General features: G+C 39.4%; 1 protein-coding gene and 1 long non-coding RNA gene across 2 annotated transcripts in view; one reads left to right on the forward strand and one right to left on the reverse strand.

Moving 5' to 3' along the window:
* Positions 1 to 21,711, reverse strand: part of LOC124377358 (NACHT, LRR and PYD domains-containing protein 12-like) — a 578,147-nt gene that overhangs the window by 76,533 nt on the left and 479,903 nt on the right.
* Positions 10,093 to 14,671, forward strand: LOC124376893. Its single transcript, XR_006923974.1, has 2 exons — positions 10,093 to 10,311; positions 11,382 to 14,671. It is a non-coding gene; the product is annotated as an uncharacterized LOC124376893 (long non-coding RNA).

Raw genomic sequence — 21,711 nt, forward strand, 5'->3', positions numbered from 1 at the left:
AAGGGTGTCTGGTCTCAGAGTCAGAGGCTTTAATTCCACAATCGTTCTAGACCTTCCTCCTGCATACACAAGGCAATGTATCCCTGTGGACCATGCGCACATCCCGACCAATGAGACTGCCAGACACTGGAAACATCTCACTGCTCTCACAGATAAAATTCCCCCACTTCAAGATTGTGAGGTTGGACTCTTGATAGGATATAACTGTTCTAGAGCTCTAGCACCCAGAGAAGTGATCATTGGAGCAGACAACGAGCCATATGCTGTTCGCACGGATCTTGGATGGAGCATTGTGGGCCCTTCGTTGAAGAATCATGAGTCAATAAGTGGTGTTAACATATGTCACAAAGTATCTATCAAGGAAATTCCTTCTGTTACACCAGCAGATCTTATTAAATTACTAGAGTCAGATTTCAAGGACACTAATGAAAACACAAAGGCAGTGTCTCAGGAGGACATTGTGTTCCTGAACAGACTAGAAGAAAACGTCAAAATGAACAAAGACAATCACTTAGAAATGCCACTTCCTTTCAGGCAGAGACCCTTCCTTCCAGATAACAAACCCCTTGCAGTGGTAAGACTTCAACATCTCAAGAGGAGATTAGAGAAGGATAAAGTGTATAAAGAACATTATGTGAAGTTCATGGAGGAGATCATAGAAAACGGAGATGCTGAAGGAGACCTGGATGAAGGAAAGGAGGAAGAAAAATGGTACATCCCCCATCACGGGGTGTATCACTCAAAGAAGCCCGGGAAAATTCGCATAGTCTTCGACTGTTCTGCCAGATACAAGGGAGCCAGCCTAAATGACCATTTGCTCACAGGCCCTGACCTGATGAATAGCCTGGTTGGAATTCTTTTAAGGTTCAGACATCATCCAGTTGCCTTGATGTGTGATATCGAAAGAATGTTTCACCAGTTCCATGTCGACAAAGCAGATCGAGACTACTTACGATTCCTTTGGTGGAGAAATGGAGATGTCAACTTACCACCTCAAACCTTTCGAATGAGAGTACATCTTTTTGGTGCCTCGTCATCCCCTGGGTGTGCCAACTTTGGATTGAAGCATCTGGCAAAGGAGGGTGAGCATTCACATTCCCTAGGCTCACAATTCATTATGCGAGATTTTTACATGGATGATGGAGTTTCCAGTGTTGAAAATGCAGAGAAAGGAATTCAGTTGGCACAAGAAGCACGTCATCTTTGTAGTCTGGGAGGTTTGAGGCTGCATAAGTTTGTCTCTAACAATAAGGCAGTTTTAGAGAGCATACCATCCTCTGAACATGCAACAGATGTTAAGACTGTTGATCTTTCCCTCCCCAATGAGCCTTTGGAAAGAGCTTTAGGCCTTTACTGGCATCCGGATGATGACAACTTCATATTTCGTGTTAACTTTAAGGACCAACCAGCAACCCGAAGAGGTATACTGTCAACTGTGGCCTTCTTGTTTGATCCCTTAGGGTTTCTTTCGCCGTTTGTACTGAAGGGAAAGGCTATTCTTCAAGAAACCTGCAGAAATGACATGGGCTGGGACGATCCCTTACCTGATGTGTTGCGGCCCAGGTGGGAGCACTGGAAGACAGATCTCACTAACTTGGTGAAGGTCAAGGTTCCTCGTTGTGTTGAACCTGCTAGATTTGGAAAAAATCACAAGGAAAGAGATTCATAACTTTTCGGACGCCAGTACGAATGGGTATGGCCAGTGCTCATACCTCCGAATCGAAAACGAACAAGGTGATGTCCATTGTACTTTGCTGATGGCTAAATCTAGGGTAGCTCCACTCAAAGTCACAACAATTCTTCGGTTAGAGTTGACTGCTGCAGTTGTGTCAGTTGCAGTAAATGATGTGCTGAAAGAAGAAATGAATCTTACTGATGCAGATGTATATTTCTGGACTGACTCCCAAGTGGTACTGGGTTACATCAGTAACGAAGCTCGTCGCTTTCACACATTTGTTGCGAATCGAGTTCAGAGAATTCATCACAGTTCCGCTCCTCAACAGTGGCGGTATATTCCCTCGGATGAGAATCCAGCCGATTATGCATCACAAGGCCTAAGTATTGATGATCTTGTCACTTCCTGCTGGTTCACTGGACCCAACATCTTATGGCAAAGACATATACCTCCTCCTGTGTATGTTAACCCTCAACTTCAAATTGGAGATCCAGAGGTCAAAAAGGCTACATCACTGAATACCTATACAGTAGGGGACACCTGTTTATCTGACCGACTCACAAGGTTATCTTCATGGTCCAAAGTCACCCAAGCAGTGGCACGCCTACTTCGTAGAGTGAGAAAGGACAAGTCAAGTGATCACAGTACAGTAGCGGAGTGTGAGGATGCTAAGCGCACTGTTATCAAAGACTTGCAGAGTCAGACATATCCAGAGGAGATAGCATTGTTGAGTAAGGGCAAGACACTACCTTGCAGTAACAGGCTACACTATCTTGATGCCTTTGTGGATCATGATGGATTGCTTAAGGTGGGAGGAAGACTCTGCAATGCTTCTGTTTCACACTCTGTCAAACATCCGGTGATCCTTCCAAAGGAACATTACCTAACAAAACTCCTAATTGCTGATTGTCATAAAAAAACTGGACATCAAGGTAAAGGCTTAACTATCAATGAGATCAGATCAAGAGGATTCTGGATTCCAGGAGTAAACAGGACTGTAGCTTCTTTTGTGCAACATTGTATAAAATGTCGTAAACACCGCAGACCCACAGAACATCAAAAAATGGCAGATCTGCCCTCAGAGCGCATAGATCCATCCCCGCCATTCACGTACTGTGGAATGGACTGTTTCGGCCCTTTCTTCACAAAACAAGGGCGTAGATCATGCAAGAGGTACGGACTTCTCCTCACCTGTTTCTGTTGCAGAGCCATCCACATTGAGATGCTGGATGATATGTCCACGGACTCCTTTATTAATAGTCTGAGATGTTTCATCGCCATCAGAGGAGCAGTTCGTCAGATAAAGCGTGACCAAGGAAGTAACTCTATTGGAGCCAAGAACGAGTTTGCAAAGGCTTTAAGGGAGATTGACAACAACCGTCTGGTGGCATTCTTGGCAGAAAGGCAGTGTGACTTTGTCTTTAACGCACCTCATGCAAGTCACACCGGAGGAGTTTGGGAGAGACAGATTAGGACCGTAAGAAGCGTCCTTCATTCCACTCTGTCCTTATCTTCTGGAAGACTGGATGATTCCTGTCTACGGACCTTCTTTTACGAAGCTATGGCAATTGTAAATAGCAGACCGCTGACAATAGACAATCTAAATGATCCTAAAAGTCCTGAACCCCTAACCCCAAACCATCTGCTCACTTTGAAATCTGCCCAAGCTTTACCACCCCCTGGCAAATTTGTCAGAGAAGACCTGTATGCTCGCAAGAGATGGCGCTATATCCAGTACTTAGCGGAACAGTTCTGGAGCCGTTGGAGAAAGGAGTACTTGTCTAACATCGCAACCAGACAATGCTGGCTAACCCCCAAGAGGAACATGCAAGTTGGAGATATAGTGTTGGAGAAAGCAGAAGACTTGCCTAGAAATGAGTGGCGTATGGCAAAAGTTATTGAGACTGTGGTTAGCAAGGATAATCTAGTGAGAAGAGTAAAAATACGCTTTGGAGACAGAAGGCTGGGAAAGGATGGAAAACGTCTGAGCAAACCATCAGTAGTCGAGCGCCCAGTGCAGAAGTTAGTCCTGCTGCTAGAGGCAGCTTAAACAACTTCATGTATCCTTTAAGCTAAGCAGTTTATAATAGATGATTAGTTCTTTGTTTTACTTTCATCTAGGCTAAGTAATGGTTAATTTATTTTGAAAATCACTCGTGATTCAAGTTTGAGATTAGAGTCACTCGTGATTTTGGTGGGAGTGTAAATAACCCACAATTATTTGAGTAGTTTTAAATACGCTCTATATTCTCTACATGCACTATACTGAACATAAGTTTAAGTTTTCTAAATATTATGTGTTTATTCTGGTTTGCAAATTTAATATCGGCAATTAAAGTTATTAAGCCTATAGAGACTTTTATTTTGAAATGACGCTAGACGGACTGCCGCAAAGATCACGCATACATGAAAAATCGGGCACATGTGGAGATCGCTCATGCACGGAGAGAAGAAGCAACACGGTTACGGAGTCAAAATGTTTAAATATAAAGTTAAAGCAGCAAAAAGTAATTTAGAGTAGTTATATTTGCCTGATTAGTGTAGCATACGGTTTATTTTGGTTATTTTTGTGTTTTTGGCCTTCTTTTATTTTAGTACCTGGTTGAAGGAGGCACAAAGCTCTTACGGTGTTGTTGTGGACTCAAATAAAAAGGGAATTGTGGATGCAACTAAGGGGTGTTTTAAAGTGTAATACGGTGCATTATAAGAAAAAATAAAACAGGAAGAGTCAAACGCCAACATCAGTGCAAGAGTCAACTTTATTTCAACCGGGCTGCTACACTTTCTATGAACAGCTCTATATCATGGTCTCTTGGCCCCCACCTAATGGGCAACAGTAAAAAACGCAAATGTAACATCTTTCCTGCAGGGGGCACTAATAACTTTTAAGAACGCATGAATATATAATATATAAAAAATATAAATTAAAAAAATGTTGTTATAATGGGAGTCAATGGGGGAAAATCATCAAAATAATTTAAACTGATGCTGCAAAAAAACTAACCATGCATAAAAGTCAGTTTTTCTCCAATCTTTGACACACCCAAGCCTGTGATAAATGGTAAAAAAAATCCAGTTTACAATTACATTTTATATCAAATTTGTGTGTTTTTTCCATTTCCACGTCACTAATTTAATTGGCAATTAAAAATCCTGGATTAAACATTTTTTTTGTAGTTTTGATCAGAACTGAGGTTGACTAACAGTTGACTAACTGTCTCTGTATATTTTTACAGCACTTAAACTTAGTGGCTTTTTTTTTAGCCAGAACATCACAAGGTGGTGCATTTTTTCTACATTGAAAACTGCTGATGCATCATTTTTCAAAATAATTTTTTTTTTTTTTTTGCAGAATTCATTTTCTTGCAAAAAATAATCCCACTAGCTGAAACACATGTGCAGGTATCAGCGAATGAAAACATCAATTTGCCAAAAAAAGCCGAAAACAGCGGCTAAGGGTCAAAAATTCATATTAACTCTGGAATCTTAAAGAAATGTGAGATAAAAAAGATCAGTATCACCAGACTCACCTTGTGAGAAGATGATTACCTCTGAAAGTAATTTCTTTCGCCAAATGCTAGACAAAAATAGGCCCCGCCCACAAGCGCTGTGATTGGCTATACGAGTTTCTGTTAAAAACGCCGGTACAGCGTTAAAGAGGCTCCTGAAACTTTAATTAACTTTAATTTTTATGTATTTAGTAAACATAAGGAAACAAGTTGTAAATCTACATTTATGACTTAAATTTAAAACACCATTGATCCAGCATCATAAGCAGCTCGACTCAACACTAAATGCTTAGTAGTTGATCCTGGTACAATCTGTACAAGAGTATTGGGACTCCTGAATTTTCATAGTACCAACATTTAAAGTTCCCACCTGAACCGCCACCTTTCCTCCACTTCTCCTTTCCCTGCTGTCTCTGTAGACGTCTTCCTCCTCTCCTTCTCCTCCACTTCTCCTTTCCCTGCTGTCTCTGTAGACGTCTTCCTCCTCTCCTTCTCCTCCACTCTCCTCCACTGCTCCTTTCCCTGCTGTCTCTGTAGACGTCTTCCTCCTCTCCTTCTCCTCCACTCTCCTCCACTGCTCCTTTCCCTGCTGTCTCTGTAGACGTCTTCCTGCTCTCCTTCTCCTCCTTCAGCCAACAGTAGCCCAGTTTCCACCGGTACCCTGTAGGCTAACGATACCTGTGGGGGTTGTTGGTAAATTGGTAAATTTAAATGTTGCTACTATGAAAATTCATTCAATTCTCAAAGTGTGAGAAACTGGGGACCTCTGTGGGCCACATCCACATTTTTCATTTAAGTCTTTTAATGGCACACTTTTAAAGTTGTTTAATGGAACAGATTACAAAGAAATTCCTCAAATGGAGAGACCTTACAAACAAGGCTGACAAGTATATGAAGAATGCCAAAGACACGGTCAAATAACAGCAAGAACAGCAAGCAAGAGACAGATAAATCATCACAACTGTCAGAGAACGTTAGGGTTTTTAGCAATCCGCATCCAATGACCATTCCAGTACATCACAAGATCGCTATAGAGGACCTTTTTGGTGTCAGGGTACAGCAGTACTTGTGTTATAAGCTTTTTATTATCAACAGTGTGCTTTATCACTCAGAAACTAACCCAAGGCTTCAAAAACGAAACAACTCTGTTGTCGAGTTAGCTGATGGCACAATATGCAAGATTCTGAGCATTGTAGCATTTAACCTGGTAGGTTGTAATGCACAGATGAGTTGTGTTTTGGTTAAGGAGCTTTGCTGATCTGGAAGACGGCTTTGTAGAGATTCTGACCTTCAAATATTCTCTAAGTTTATTAAAGAGGTTAAAGAATCCAACACTATCTATGCAGTGCATCCACAGGCTTTAACAAGAAAATGTGTAATGATTGAGTTTACAGAAAAAATGTGTCATAGCTCTGTTAAATAACCTCGAAACAGACTGATATGGTTGCAGTAATTGCAAATTGCAATTTTTTATTTTGGTAATTGTTAATTACTTTTTGATGTTGATAAAATATGCTCAGTCTGAAAATGGTACCAGTTATAATTGTTGCCAGTCTTATCTTTTGTATAACTGATCATAACTGTTCACACTTACTGTAGTGCGTATTAATAAACTAGAATATATTAAAATATGTCAGGTGAAAAGATATTGTATTAAATTGTGTAATTTTTACACTTGTGTATTTTTGGCAAATTGACTTGTTAATGTTATATCATTACAATTAGTTATTAGTTAAGAGCTTATTAGAAGTTGATTGTTCAATATATTTAATATTATAAGTTGGTACATTTGTATATTTTATATTTATAATTTATTTATGTGTGAGTGAATTAATACACTTTGTAATAGTTTGTTTTTCAAGATCCTTCTTTTTAAAAAGCAGGCTGGAGCGTGTTTTTATTACTATAATATTTAATATATATAAAATAAGAGACATATTGCAATAAACAGTCATGTGAAAAAATTGACGTTATATTTAATATCAATTTTAATAATACTGAGAGATTCAAACTAAACTAAAAGTAAACAATTAAAAGAAAGATTTTTTTTACTTTCTGTAAAATGTACTTAAAAAAAAAGCATTTCTGGTGAGGAATAAATGAGAACATCCCCACATTAATTCACACCTAAAATAGCTAAAATCACACACAGGTTTATTACACCTGGACACGTTTAGAACATCGTTATTCAATTTTATTGAAAGAGGCTTGTCCTATTTGACACTCAGACATTTAGTTTGTTGTGCTCCTGATTTTTAAAGTGAAAGTGAACACCATGATGAAATTGAAAGAGCTGTCTGAGGCCTTTAGAAAGAACACTGGTACGGCTTATGAGTCTGTGAAGTGATTTAAAAAGATCTATAAAGAATTTTTATTAGCCATTCCACTGTCTGCAAAATAGTCTACAAGTGGTGGACATTTAAAACAACTCCCAACATGCCCAGGTCAAGATTCTAAAAGTAGTCACCAAAAACATTAAAATATCATCATGGGATTTTGCTACTCTGGATGTGAAAGTGGATTTAAAAGCATATTTTAAGTAAGAGTAAAATATGTATGCTTTCTGTAAATACACTAAAGTGTCAAAAGTATTAGTGTGTTTCAGCACATTTCTTAACAGTGCAAATAAGTATATATTTACTACACAATAACTACTACTAAACTTTTTAATAAGTATATTTTGAATGCATTCTAGAGTTTTTTACCTGGGTCTGCTCTCCTACTCCGGCTACACCTCCTCCCACGTGCGCTGATGCAACCTGTAAGCTTGCTGCTGCTGCTGCACAGTAAAAAAGCTCTTATGTGAGAATAGTTTGTGGTTTTAAAAGAGCCTTTGGTGTGAGAAAGCTGTGGTGCAGCATCATCGGGAAACGCACGTACATTGGACGAGTTGGTGGCTCTTAAAAGAGCCTTTGTGGTCTGGAGGTTATCATGGGAGAATATTTTTAACTGTTAAACTCGACGGCCAGTGCATTATAAAAATTGTATTCCAACACTATATTCCCATCTACATTTAGGTGCCCTCCATCCTGGTCCAATTACTGGAGACCAATTCCACGATGCCAAATGCATTGCATACACAGTTCTGTCATGTACTCGGACATCGCGGTCTGGTGCCTCCAGTCCCGATGAGGAAGGATGTCTGAGAACATGATTTTGGTGTTGGGAATAACTCTCTGATGTCTGGCTTCATCCGGCACATCAGATCCACCCTGTTAGTACCAGGATGTTCGATGCTGTTCCCGCCGAGGTGAATAATCATCACATTTGGGTCGTAGTCAGTGGCTGCTCGTTTCTCATGGAGAAGCGGCAACAGGTGCTCCCATCTTTTCCCTCCTTCTCCATCCCAGATAATGTCACAGTCCAGGAACAGATTCTCATCTAGCCTGTGTGCTGGTGTGACGGTCTTTCCCGGGCAGTCCTTTCTGCTGAGCTGCACAATGGAGAACAGGAAATAAGAGAATTAAAAGAAACTTCCACAGCATAGTCTCATTATATCTGCTTTTATTTAAAACAATTCTTTCTTTTTTTAATCTTTTTAAAGGAATTAAATCTTTATGTGTTGTGATCGTATAGTGTATGTTGCAATTCCCAGCTTCAATAGACATTTTCAATGAATTGATCACAAATGAGTGAAAAACTCAACAATTGAATTAAATTGGATTGGAGGGTAAACAGCCCCACCTAGCGGCGAACACAGTTCAATTTAAACAATTAGTTAAAACATTAAACACATTAATACCACACATCTTACAACATTCCTGCACAATGGAGAACAAGAAATAAGAGAACCCGCATGGATAATTAAAATAAAACTTCTACATAAAACAAAGACACTGCACAATCAATTATAATTAGGTCTCGTAACACAAACTAAAAATAACTCAATATAAAACACCACATTCGACGCCAAACACATATCAACACTTCCACAATTAGTTAATTGCAGAATAAATCAGCAATAAAGCAGTAAGTATGTGTTTTTAATCAATTTAACATGTAATTCTCCAGCTGCTGAAAACATGCGACTTACCCACAGCACAGTATCATTATCTCTGCTGTAGGCGGTCCCTATTTCACCTGCTAAATGCCATCACGCAGCAGACAGATGGCGCTGTCCCCATTTATGCATTCATATAACTATTTTACACACCGTTACACTGACAAATATGATCGCAGTCTCAAGATGATCGAGCTTCTGATGATCCAGACTCGTGGTCATGGTGCAAATCTTACAGTCCCTTACAGTACAAACTGCATGTATTTATAGCACGTCTTGTCTGGACCAGCTGAAATCTGATTGGTCATTCACAAGTGTATTGTCTGTCCTGTTAGTCATTTTTAATCTCTGTGAAATCAATGCATTCACTGAATCCGTTTATTTAAAATGTATGATGAACTTTATTCGTAGTCACATAAGCATTTAAAATAGATAGTGATTTGGATATATGTGTATATGTGAAAAAAATTATAATGTCAATAATCGAGATACATATATATATATATATATATATATATATATATATATATATATATATATATATATATATATATATATATATGTATATGTGTGTGTGTGTGTCATATTAATAAAAAGGTTCAGTAAAACTCCAGACACCAGCGTCTGACTTTTTAACCGTATGCGCTGCACTTCGAATTTCTGTTCGACGCTGTGATTGGACCATTTTGAGGCCTGATCATCAGAGCGTTCATTGATTGGCTGAATCAAGTTGGCGGCAGCGAGTAAATAGTAAATAATTTAGGTATAATTTCCTGTAATGTATCAATTAGTGATGTAAATAGTGATCCTGAAGTAAACATATTTTTAATATCGTATAATTAAATTTCAAAATAACTTGAAAGCTGTTTAATAGAGAAACGTGATTTAAACAGTGTTAGCTCACTAGCATTTTAGCTATTAATGTAAACATAATCACACATTAACTCGTGACAGTAAATTACAGATTTGTATTTTTATTTTCTTTTATAAACCCGTTCATACGTTTATTCATATGCTTCATTAGAGATGTAGTGAAGCGTCGCGTTCATTTCCTGTTTGGACCGGAAGTAGATTCTGCACATGAGAAGACACATGTGGATCTGTCAGAAGCTGCTGTTGATCGAAAGGTAAGTTATTATTGCTATTTAAATGCTTCTCTCTGAGCTCATGGATCAGTTTGGTTTGTTTGTTTTAGTCTTTTAAGCTCTTGGCAGCTCGTTGTACAGTTAGAAAGCAGCTAGCACGCGATGCTAACGGCGCTAGCGGCATTGCAGTGATTATCATTGTGTTTACAGACTCTATAGAGAGAATCAGTTTCAACTTGTTTTAACTGCTGCATTGATGATCACATGACATAGTTGTAAAAGAACCTGTTGTCATGACTACAGTATGTGAAGGGGGGTTCACCCAGTACAGTATCCTGACATGCTAATGTTAAATACACTCTATGGACAAAAGTTTGTGGACCTGACTATAAGATTGTATGTGCTTTTTAAACATCCCTGTGTGTGTGTGTGTGTGTGTGTGTGTGTGTTTGAAAATTGTATCTTATTTTTTTAAATGTTCATATGTAAAAATAAATTAAAGAGGGGGAGAGTGTGAGGTGGTGGGTCAGCCGGGGTACTGTGTGTGTGTGTGTGTGTGTGTGTGTGTGTGTGTGTGTGTGTGTGTGGTGATTATTTTGATAAATGTTACTGTGTTAAGACTTTACTGTTATAGACCGGTACAGAGGTCACGTAGGTCACGAGTGAACTGTTTGTACAACCTGATACTCGTGAGTCCCACCAGAACAGATCCAGTGCGACGGTCCAGAAGTTAACAGTTTACACAATAGTACTTCATTAAACTGTAACATTTTCACATGATGAGGATCAAACAGTTTTTAAAGATCAAACACTTACACAATCTCCTTAAACTGGATTGTTCCAGTTACGAGGGGGTCGTGGAAATGATCCCGCTAGATCGGAATTATTCTACCAAATGTGTCGTTCATTACACCGTGTTTTTACCTAAATGTTAATTGATGGCTCACGGTTACAGACAGTTCCTTAGGAATTGTGGGCACAAAGGAAACATGATGTGGGTTTAATTAAAGATCACTGGTTCATATCACGCCAAAATCTGACTACCACAAGTGCAAACCTCAATATCCACTGAAATCAGACCGTCCTCTGTTTTGTCTTTCGCCCACAAACAGGTGAAGGAGGCGCTTCCTGGACCGGCGCAGACGCCTCTACATAACCTGAAATCGGGAGACCGGGTGAAGTGAAGCGGTGAAGTACTTCAGAAGAAAGAGCCGGAACACCAGACGGTGGCTGGGACCTTTCCAGGTGCTCCTGACAACGCAGACTGCTGTGAATGTCGCAGAGAGAGCCACGTGGATTCACGCCAGCCAGAGCAAACGAGTGCCAGACCCGGAACAGGGGTTGATGGGAGACGGGGAAAGTGAGAACACTTCACATAGGAACTCTGGTGTCGCTGGACCTCGTGAGGTGGGAGAAGGGCGTCGTTTAGGTGCTTAAGTCGCACCTGCCCTTCAAGCACCAATAACGTCAAGAATAGGAAAGGAGTCACCAGACCAGATCTAGAACAAACAGGAGACCCGCTCCGATCCACCTGACGACACACAACCTGAGAAGGATACGTTGATTTAAGTAGTTCAGCGTTGAATTATGTTGTAACGAGTTTCGCTGAGAATATTCACGATATTAACCTTCTCTTGAGCAGATTCTATCAAAATGTATCTTCATTGTTCTTTTTCAATGTTGAAGAATCTCTTCTACATTTGTTTTGCCTCCTTCTCCAAGTCTTTTTGATCAGAAGTTACTGTTTTTATTCCTTTTTTGTAAAAACATTGTACAGTTGACTGAAGCTGCTATTATTCTTTAAGATTTGCACTCTTGTTTTCACGATTTCCCCCAAAATGTGCTGATCTGACCAATCACAGTCCAGAAAATCTACACTTGTGTAAAAAATGATCATTTTCGATGATGCAGGTGCAGTACACAGAACCCCCTCTTGCCCCCAGACCTTACAGAACTCCTGCACTCTGTGTGTCATCCTGCAATGCACAAACTCAATCTTCAGTCCGGCCTTCAAAAGAGTTCTAATGCGCTGTTCTGGATTCAGTGTTCCCCTGACTAGCAGTTTATTTTTCTCATAAGCAGGTAGCTAGTTTGGCTTGGCCTATTATAACATTAACTGTGCAGATTGTCTGTCCACAGATAATCAGATGATGAGGCCGGAGTGAGCCTGGATTAGTGCACTTCAAAGAACTCAGTTCAGACTTTACCTGAAAATCAGTCACACACACACACACTTCAACACAGCAGTATTTACACATTTTCTTTCATTTCTACCTCAAATAAACCCCAATATTCTCCTACACATCATTATGTAGTTCACTTAACATAGTGTACGAGACACTACACAAAATAAAATCCTTTTACAGAGAAATGTAGATAAATAACACATATTTAGTTCATACACTAGTGCACTACAAAACCCTGCCTTTCCTGATCACCCTACAATGTGCACTTTAACATCGAGTCATTTGGGACTTGTACGAGTTTCTGTTAAAAACACCGGTAAAGTGTTAAAGAGGCTCCTGTAACTTTAACTTTAATTTTGATGTATTTAGTAAACATAAGGAAACAAGTTGTAAATCTACATTTGTGACTTAAATTTAAAACACCATTGATCCAGCATCATAAGCAGCTCGACTCAACACTAAATGCTTAGTAGTTGATCCTGGTACAATCTGTACAAGTTCTGTAAAAGTTCCCACCAGAACCTCCACTCTCCTCCACTTCTCCTTTTCCTGCTGTCTCTGTAGACGTCTTCCTCCTCTCCTTCTCCTCCTTTGGCCAACAGTAGCCTAATTTCCACTGGTACCCTGTAGGCTAACGATACCTGTGGGGGTCGTTGGTAACCAGGGCCTCGATCGATCCGGTATGAATTTCTCTTTCGTGATCCAGATATTTGATTTGGAAGGATGCACTTCCTTACGCAACCCTCCCCATTTACCCGGGCTTGGGACCGCCGCTAAGAGTGCACTGGCTTGTGCAACCCTATATATGTTTATGTGTGTGTGTGTGTGTGTGTGTGTGTGTGTGTGTGTGTGTAGCTGGCCAAATGTATAGGAGACAGCATTCATATTGTGCATCACTGGGACTTTCCTGTCAGCATGTGCTGTGTCTTGATAATCTCTTTTCAGAGAACTGCTGTACACATACTGTAGTCTGTGCAGCACAATTCTGTGTATCTGTGCATCACTCTCCTTTATGGACAAAGTAACCCAGCATTTAACCACGCACATTTTAGTTACGCTTCAAAGCAAAACGCCTTCAAATGAACATGTTAATGATTAAATTACAACAATTACAAATATAACAGTAGTAATAAAGAAACAGGAACAAAAAAAGAAATTGTAATAACAATTGTAACTGTAATGTAAAGAAAATTTGATTACAACAAACTAGTCCTGTCTGAATAGGGCTTTAGTGTGTGTGTAGAACTCGCTGTATAGCTGAAATCAAAACACAATAAATGTACAAAAAATGTGAAAAGTTACAATTATTATATCTGCTGTCATTATAATATGTGGGGGGGTGTGTGTGTGTGTGTGAGTGAGTGTCTGTGTGTATATGTATATCAACCTAACTGTTCAAGCTGACTGAGATTTTAGCCAGAAATCATCTCTTTTTTGTTTCTCCTCGAATTTTCCAAAAGCCAGGTAGAGGTTTTCCTCAATCTACTCCAAACCAAAAAACTCTGTGTCTCTCTCGTACACTTTTCTCACGTGAGCAGTGTATCTGTGTGCATCCTTGAAGCGAGCGTATTTGATCAGTTCTTCAGGTCTGGGTGAACCATTACAAGTGCAGAGGCGTTAAAGACCTCAACTGGATATGAGTTCCAAAACCAAAAGTAGTAGTAAATAACACAGTAATATATGACTTTTGAGCACACGTGGTTGGGAAATATCAATAGTTACATTCATTTTAGCTTTGATTCGTTTGTTTGAAGAACCAAAAAAAGATTGCAGCCTGATGATCTGTTTTCCATTCGGTCACATTTTCATGAGTCATTTTTAAAGGTAAACTTTGTTCAGTTTTTCTCTGCATTTGATCTGATCACCTCCTGCTTGGTATCACTGACCTGATCTTTAAATTTTATGCTCTAATTACTGATCAGCCCACTGTTAATTACTCTACCTGAACATGTATATGTATATAGAATCATGTATCATTTTGCAAGCTTGTGCAAGGTACATGTACCGAGCCAATGAAATGCAGTTAGCATCTAACCAGAAGTCCAGAAGCCTATTTACAATAAATAGCTGTGTGATAAATAAGGGTATAGGGTCTATACAGTATGTATGGGGTGAGGGTGAATCTCTGAAATGTCCTTAGGTGACCAGTGATTCCGCCCTGTAATGTCATATTGACCAGTTCAATGAAGTAAACAATAATAAAAGTGTTGATGATACTGTGCATGTTCACTCCTAAAGTATTTATTTTAGCACCTTTTTTAAAGCATTGAGCAGTTAAAACACAATGACTAACATACATTTTAAGTTTAAATAAAACAGAGCAATTGGGATACTTATAAAAACTAAAATTAGATGATACTGTGGAATCACCGGAGCTCTTAAATCAGACACTGAGGAGAACATTAAAGGATTACCTAAAGCACCGTATCCAGACTTGTATTATTATCTGTTTCAGACCGAGTGTGTGAACATGAGAAAAGCGGTAAAGACATATTGTAATCTGGACGCCTGGTGGAGAAGTCAGAAATGTTTAGACTGAACCATGTCGACGACGTTTCGATTGTGATTTGTGACGGATGGAGCAACGTTGTTAAAAACGTTCTCTGTTTGTTTAGTTTTAAAGGTAACTTGCATTCTACTCGCATGGGTTGGGGGATTTTGACAACAGGGTGAGTCCAAAAGTTTCTCTCGTGTAGACAAACTCGGTTTTAACCAGATGATTCGGTACTTAGGGTAAATGTGAAAGCGCACCAGGACGCCCTCGTTCTAAAGCGGCCATTGTTCTGAGTGACAAGGTTTCGCCTCCTTTTCAGTACAGTAGCTCAGTTAACAACAATTAGGTATCTAAAAAATGTGTTCCATCACAGTTTAGTATTGAGAAAACAACATGACAAAACAACACAAAAACAACATGCAGTGAGAAGAGAACGAGAACTTGAGAAAGCGCCTAGAACCTTGAACGCGTGTGCAGAACAGTGATATTGTGTTCCATCACAGTTTAGTAGTGAGGACTTTATGAATTTCCTCACTGAAAAAATAGATAACATTAGAAAAACAATTGTGGCGGTCCAACCACTGACAGCATCTCCTGATCCAATCTCACCTACAACTCCACAACTACACTGTTTTACATGTATAGGACAGAAAGAGTTGTATAATGTTATTACAAAGGCTAAATCAACAACATGTCAGTTAGATCCCATTCCAACTAATCTATTGAAGGACGTGTTACATGCAGCTGGTGAGCCTCTTCTCAATATTATTAACTCTTCACTATTGTTAGGTCACGTCCCTAAAGTTATGTTCCCACTTGCAAGAGAACAATATCTTTGAAGAGTTTCAGTCAGGTTTTAGGTCCCATCATAGCACAGAAACTGCTCTAGTTAAAATCACTAATGACCTGTTTTTAGCTTCAGACCAAGGCTTCATCTTGCTGTTAGTTTTACTAAATCTTAGTGCTGCATTCAACACTGGATTGGATGTCCTCTAATAGTGGAGGAGTAGCAATACTCTTTTCAAAAAACTTTCTACCAACCTCTTACAAAATGGAAGAAATAGTTAAAGGGCACATTTTAAAAGTACAAGCAAAATTCCAAAACACAGCAGGGATAATGTTCTATTTATGGCGAGACTCGATAGATTCTATGTATTCAGTTTTCATGCAAATCGTTTTAAAGACTGTAAAATCGTCCCGCAATGGAAAAACTAGAAAACTACAACCCCAAATCAGAAAAAGTTGGGACAGTATGGAAAACGCAAATAAAAAAAGAAAGTAGTGATTTCTAAATTTACTTTGACTTGTATTTCATTGCAGACAATATGAACACAAAATATTTCATGTTTAGTTTGGTCAACTTCATTTGTAAATATACATCCTTTCCTGTCATTCAGACCTGCAACACATTTCAAAAAAAGTTCATGGAAATCCAGGAAGAGAGAGGAGAAAAAAGAAAAGGAAAATGGTGCACTTATGGTTCTAGCACACAGATGAAGAACAGAAAATGATCCAGGTTCAGAGGAAACAAGGGGCTCGCCAGTCTCCACCAATGTTGAGCTCCTAGCTGATGGTAGAAACGAGTCTAATTCCAGAGCTCCGAGAACTCCTCATCCAGCATCAAGGAGAGATGTCAAGTTTGTGACATTTACTTATTTCTTTTGGCAATATTTGATTTCCAAAACCTTAAAATAATATTTTTAAAATAGTGTTGATCTGCTCCACCTTGTTCCTCCATAGTGCTGATCTGCTCCACCTGCTCCTCTGTAGTGCTCATCCTCCACCTGCTTCTACATAGTGCTGATCTGCTCCACCTGCTCCTCTGTAGTGCTCATCCTCCACCTGCTTCTACATAGTGCTGATCTGCTCCACCTTGTTCCTCCATAGTGCTGATCTGCTCCACCTGCTCCTCTGCAGTGCTCATCCACTTTACCTGCCCTTCTGTATTACTCATGGGCTCCACCAGCATGTTCTTTTCTTCATAGGCCTTGTTCTTCTTCCTCCAAACATAGCGTTGATCCATGGGCCCAAACAGTTCTAATTTTGTTTCATCAGTCCACAGAACACTATCCCAAAACCTCTGTGGTTTGTCCACATGACTTTTGGCATACTGCAGTCGACTCTTCTTATTCTTTGGGGACAGCAAGGGGGTGCTGGCGCCTGGGAGTTCTGGCATGGAGGCCTTCATTACGCAGGGTGCGCCGTATTGTCTGAGCAGAAACTTCAGTACCCACATCTGACAAATCTTTTCTCAGTTCCTCAGCAGTCACACAGGGACTTTTCTCCACTCTACGCTTCCGGTAGCGCACAGCAGTCGAAGTCAGCATCTTCTTTCTGCCACGACCAGGTAGCGTTTCAACAGTGCCCTTTGCCTTGAATTTGCGAATGATGCTTCCTATGGTGTCTTTTGGTATGTTTAACATCTTTGCAATCTTCTTATAGCCATTGCCCTTCCTGTGAAGAGTAATCACCTGTTCTCTTGTCTTCCTGGACCATTCTCTTGACCTCACCATATTTGTAACCACACCAGTAAATGTCTAGAAGGAGCTGAGTATCACAGTCATTTTAAAAGTAAACTTTGTTCAGTTTTTCAAGGTGCAAGGTACATGTACCGAGCCAATGAAATGCAGTTAGCATCTAACCAGAAGTCCAGAAGCCTATTTACAATAAATAGCTGTGTGATAAATAAGGGTATGGGGTCCATACAGTATGTATGTGGTGAGGGTGAATCTCTGAAATGTCCTTAGGTGACCAGTGATTCCGCCCTGTGATGTCATATTGACCATTTCAATGAAGTAAACAATAATAAAAGTGTTGATGATACTGTGCATGTCGACTCCTAAAGTATTTATTTTAGCACCTTTTTTAAAGCACTGAGCTGTTAAAACACAATGACTAACATACTTTTTAAGTTTAGATAAAACAGAGCAATTGGGATACTTATAAAAACTAAAATTAGATGATACCGTGGAATCACCGGAGCTCTTAAATCAGACACTGAGGAGAACATTAAACGATTACCTAAAGCACCGTATCCAGACTTGTATTATTATCTGTTTCAGACCGAGTGTGTGAACATGAGAAAAGCGGTAAAGACATATCGTAATCTGGACGCCTGGCGGAGAAGTCAGAAATGTTTAGACTGAACCATGTCGACGACGTTTCGATTGTGATTTGTGACGGATGGAGCAACGCTGTTAAAAACGTTCTCTGTTTGTTTTGTTTTAAAGGTAACTTGCATGTTACTCGCATGGGTTGGGGATTTTGACAACAGGGTGAGTCCAAATGTTTCTCTCGTGTAGACAAACTCGGTTTTAACCAGATAATTCGGTACTTAGGGTAAATGTGAAAGCGCACCAGGACGCCCTCGTTCTAAAGCGGCCATTGTTCTGAGTGACAAGGTTTCGCCTCCTTTTCAGTACAGTAGCTCAGTTAACAACAATTAGGTATCTGAAAAATGTGTTCCATCACAGTTTAGTAGTGAGGACTTTATGAATTTCCTCACTGAAAAAATAGATAACATTAGAAAAACAATTGTGGCGGTCCAACCACTGACAGCATCTCCTGATCCAATCTCACCTACAACTCCACAACTACACTGTTTTACATGTACAGGACAGAAAGAGCTGTATAATGTTATTACAAAGCTAAATCAACAACATGTCAGTTAGATCCCATTCCAACTAATCTATTGAAGGACGTGTTACATACAGCTGGTGAGCCTCTTCTCAATATTATTAACTCCTCACTATCGTTAGGTCACGTCCCTAAAGTTATGTTCCCACTTGCAAGAGAACAATATCTTTGAAGAGTTTCAGTCAGGTTTTCGGCCCCATCATAGCACAGAAACTGCTCTAGTTAAAATCACTAATGACCTGTTTTTAGCTTCAGACCAAGGCTTCATCTTGCTGTTGGTTTTACTAGACCTTAGTGCTGCATTCAACACTGGATTGGATGTCCTCTAATAGTGGAGGAGTAGCAATACTCTTTTCAAAAAACTTTCTACCAACCTCTTACAAAATGGAAGAAATAGTTAAAGGGCACATTTTAAAAGTACAAGCAAAATTCCAAAACACAGCAGGGATAATGTTCTATTTATGGCGAGACTCGATAGATTCTATGTATTCAGTTTTCATGCAAATCGTTTTAAAGACTGTAAAATCGTCCCGCAATGGAAAAACTAGAAAACTACAACCCCAAATCAGAAAAAGTTGGGACAGTATGGAAAACGCAAATAAAAAAAGAAAGTAGTGATTTCTAAATTTACTTTGACTTGTATTTCATTGCAGACAATATGAACACAAAATATTTCATGTTTAGTTTGGTCAACTTCATTTGTAAATATACATCCTTTCCTGTCATTCAGACCTGCAACACATTTCAAAAAAAGTTCATGGAAATCCAGGAAGAGAGAGGGAGAAAAAAAAGAAAAGGAAAATGGTGCACTTATGGTTCTAGCACACAGATGAAGAACAGAAAATGATCCAGGTTCAGAGGAAACAAGGGGCTCGCCAGTCTCCACCAATGTTGAGCTCCTAGCTGATGGTAGAAACGAGTCTAATTCCAGAGCTCCGAGAACTCCTCATCCAGCATCAAGAGAGATGTCAAACAAGTTGGGAAGAGGGAACAAGGAAGGAAAAACAAACAACTATGCGAATCAACTGTTAATTTATCACTTCACTTAGATGTTTAAACATTTCAGAGGAATTATCCACAGTATGATGTTAAAATGTCTGACGTCACAAAAGACTGAACAATACACAAGCCATAACTCAATAAGGTTGTCTTAGCACAAAAAAAAGTTTAAAGAAACTAACACCAAGAAAGAGAAATGGTATTAAATTATACCAGATGAACTAAGGGAAATCGCTTTCACAAAGTCATCAGCTTGGGTTTTCATTTATTTATTTTTTCCTTTTTAGTACTGCTAATGGCATGCATCTTTTTTTCTGTTCAAGGCTCCTCCCCCTCTGATCAGCATAAATGATGACGAAGAACAATCATTAAGGCAGAGCTACTCTTAATTATTTAATCTCATAAATATTTCTGGTTTGTGACATTTACTTATTTCTTTTGGCAATATTTGATTTCCAAAACCTTAAAATAATATTTTTAAAATAGTGTTGATCTGCTCCACCTTGTTCCTCCATAGTGCTGATCTGCTCCACCTTGTTCCTCCATAGTGCTGATCTGCTCCACCTTGTTCCTCCATAGTGCTGATCTGCTCCACCTTGTTCCTCCATAGTGCTGATCTGCTCCACCTGCTCCTCTGTAGTGCTCATCCTCCACCTGCTTCTACATAGTGCTGATCTGCTCCACCTTGTTCCTCCATAGTGCTGATCTGCTCCACCTGCTCCTCTGTAGTGCTCATCCTCCACCTGCTTCTACATAGTGCTGATCTGCTCCACCTTGTTCCTCCATAGTGCTGATCTGCTCCACCTGCTCCTCTGTAGTGCTCATCCCCTCCACCTGCTTCTACATAGTGCTGATCTGCTCCACCTTGTTCCTCCATAGTGCTGATCTGCTCCACCTGCTCCTCTGCAGTGCTCATCCACTTTACCTGCCCTTCTGTATTACTCATGGGCTCCACCAGCATGTTCTTTCTCTTCCACCTGTGTGATCCTCACCTCCTCCAGGTTGCTTGTGTTCTCCAATAGATCACAGGGTGTGAGACGCAGCGTCATCAGCGGATCATCATTGCCACTGGAATCCTGGTTCCATCCTCTGCAAGTTGAACAAGTGTTTTGCTTACTTAAAACAGGTGCAGTTTAAACTCATGGTTAATCTCTATGTTTTAAATGTTAATCTGTTTAAATCATACAGTCAAATTCTGTGGGTTCGTAAATGCCAAAATGAAAGGTAAGCTGGAACCTGACATGCATCTCCTGATCCAATCTCACCTACAACTCCACAACTACACTGTTTTACATGTATAGGACAGAAAGAGTTGTATAATGTTATTACAAAGGCTAAATCAACAACATGTCAGTTAGATCCCATTCCAACTAATCTATTGAAGGACGTGTTACATGCAGCTGGTGAGCCTCTTCTCAATATTATTAACTCTTCACTATTGTTAGGTCACGTCCCTAAAGTTATGTTCCCACTTGCAAGAGAACAATATCTTTGAAGAGTTTCAGTCAGGTTTTAGGTCCCATCATAGCACAGAAACTGCTCTAGTTAAAATCACTAATGACCTGTTTTTAGCTTCAGACCAAGGCTTCATCTTGCTGTTAGTTTTACTAAATCTTAGTGCTGCATTCAACACTGGATTGGATGTCCTCTAATAGTGGAGGAGTAGCAATACTCTTTTCAAAAAACTTTCTACCAACCTCTTACAAAATGGAAGAAATAGTTAAAGGGCACATTTTAAAAGTACAAGCAAAATTCCAAAACACAGCAGGGATAATGTTCTATTTATGGCGAGACTCGATAGATTCTATGTATTCAGTTTTCATGCAAATCGTTTTAAAGACTGTAAAATCGTCCCGCAATGGAAAAACTAGAAAACTACAACCCCAAATCAGAAAAAGTTGGGACAGTATGGAAAACGCAAATAAAAAAAGAAAGTAGTGATTTCTAAATTTACTTTGACTTGTATTTCATTGCAGACAATATGAACACAAAATATTTCATGTTTAGTTTGGTCAACTTCATTTGTAAATATACATCCTTTCCTGTCATTCAGACCTGCAACACATTTCAAAAAAAGTTCATGGAAATCCAGGAAGAGAGAGGGAGAAAAAAAAGAAAAGGAAAATG

This window comes from Silurus meridionalis, chromosome 23 (assembly GCF_014805685.1).
Source record: "Silurus meridionalis isolate SWU-2019-XX chromosome 23, ASM1480568v1, whole genome shotgun sequence".
NCBI classification, from domain to species: Eukaryota; Metazoa; Chordata; class Actinopteri; order Siluriformes; family Siluridae; genus Silurus; species Silurus meridionalis.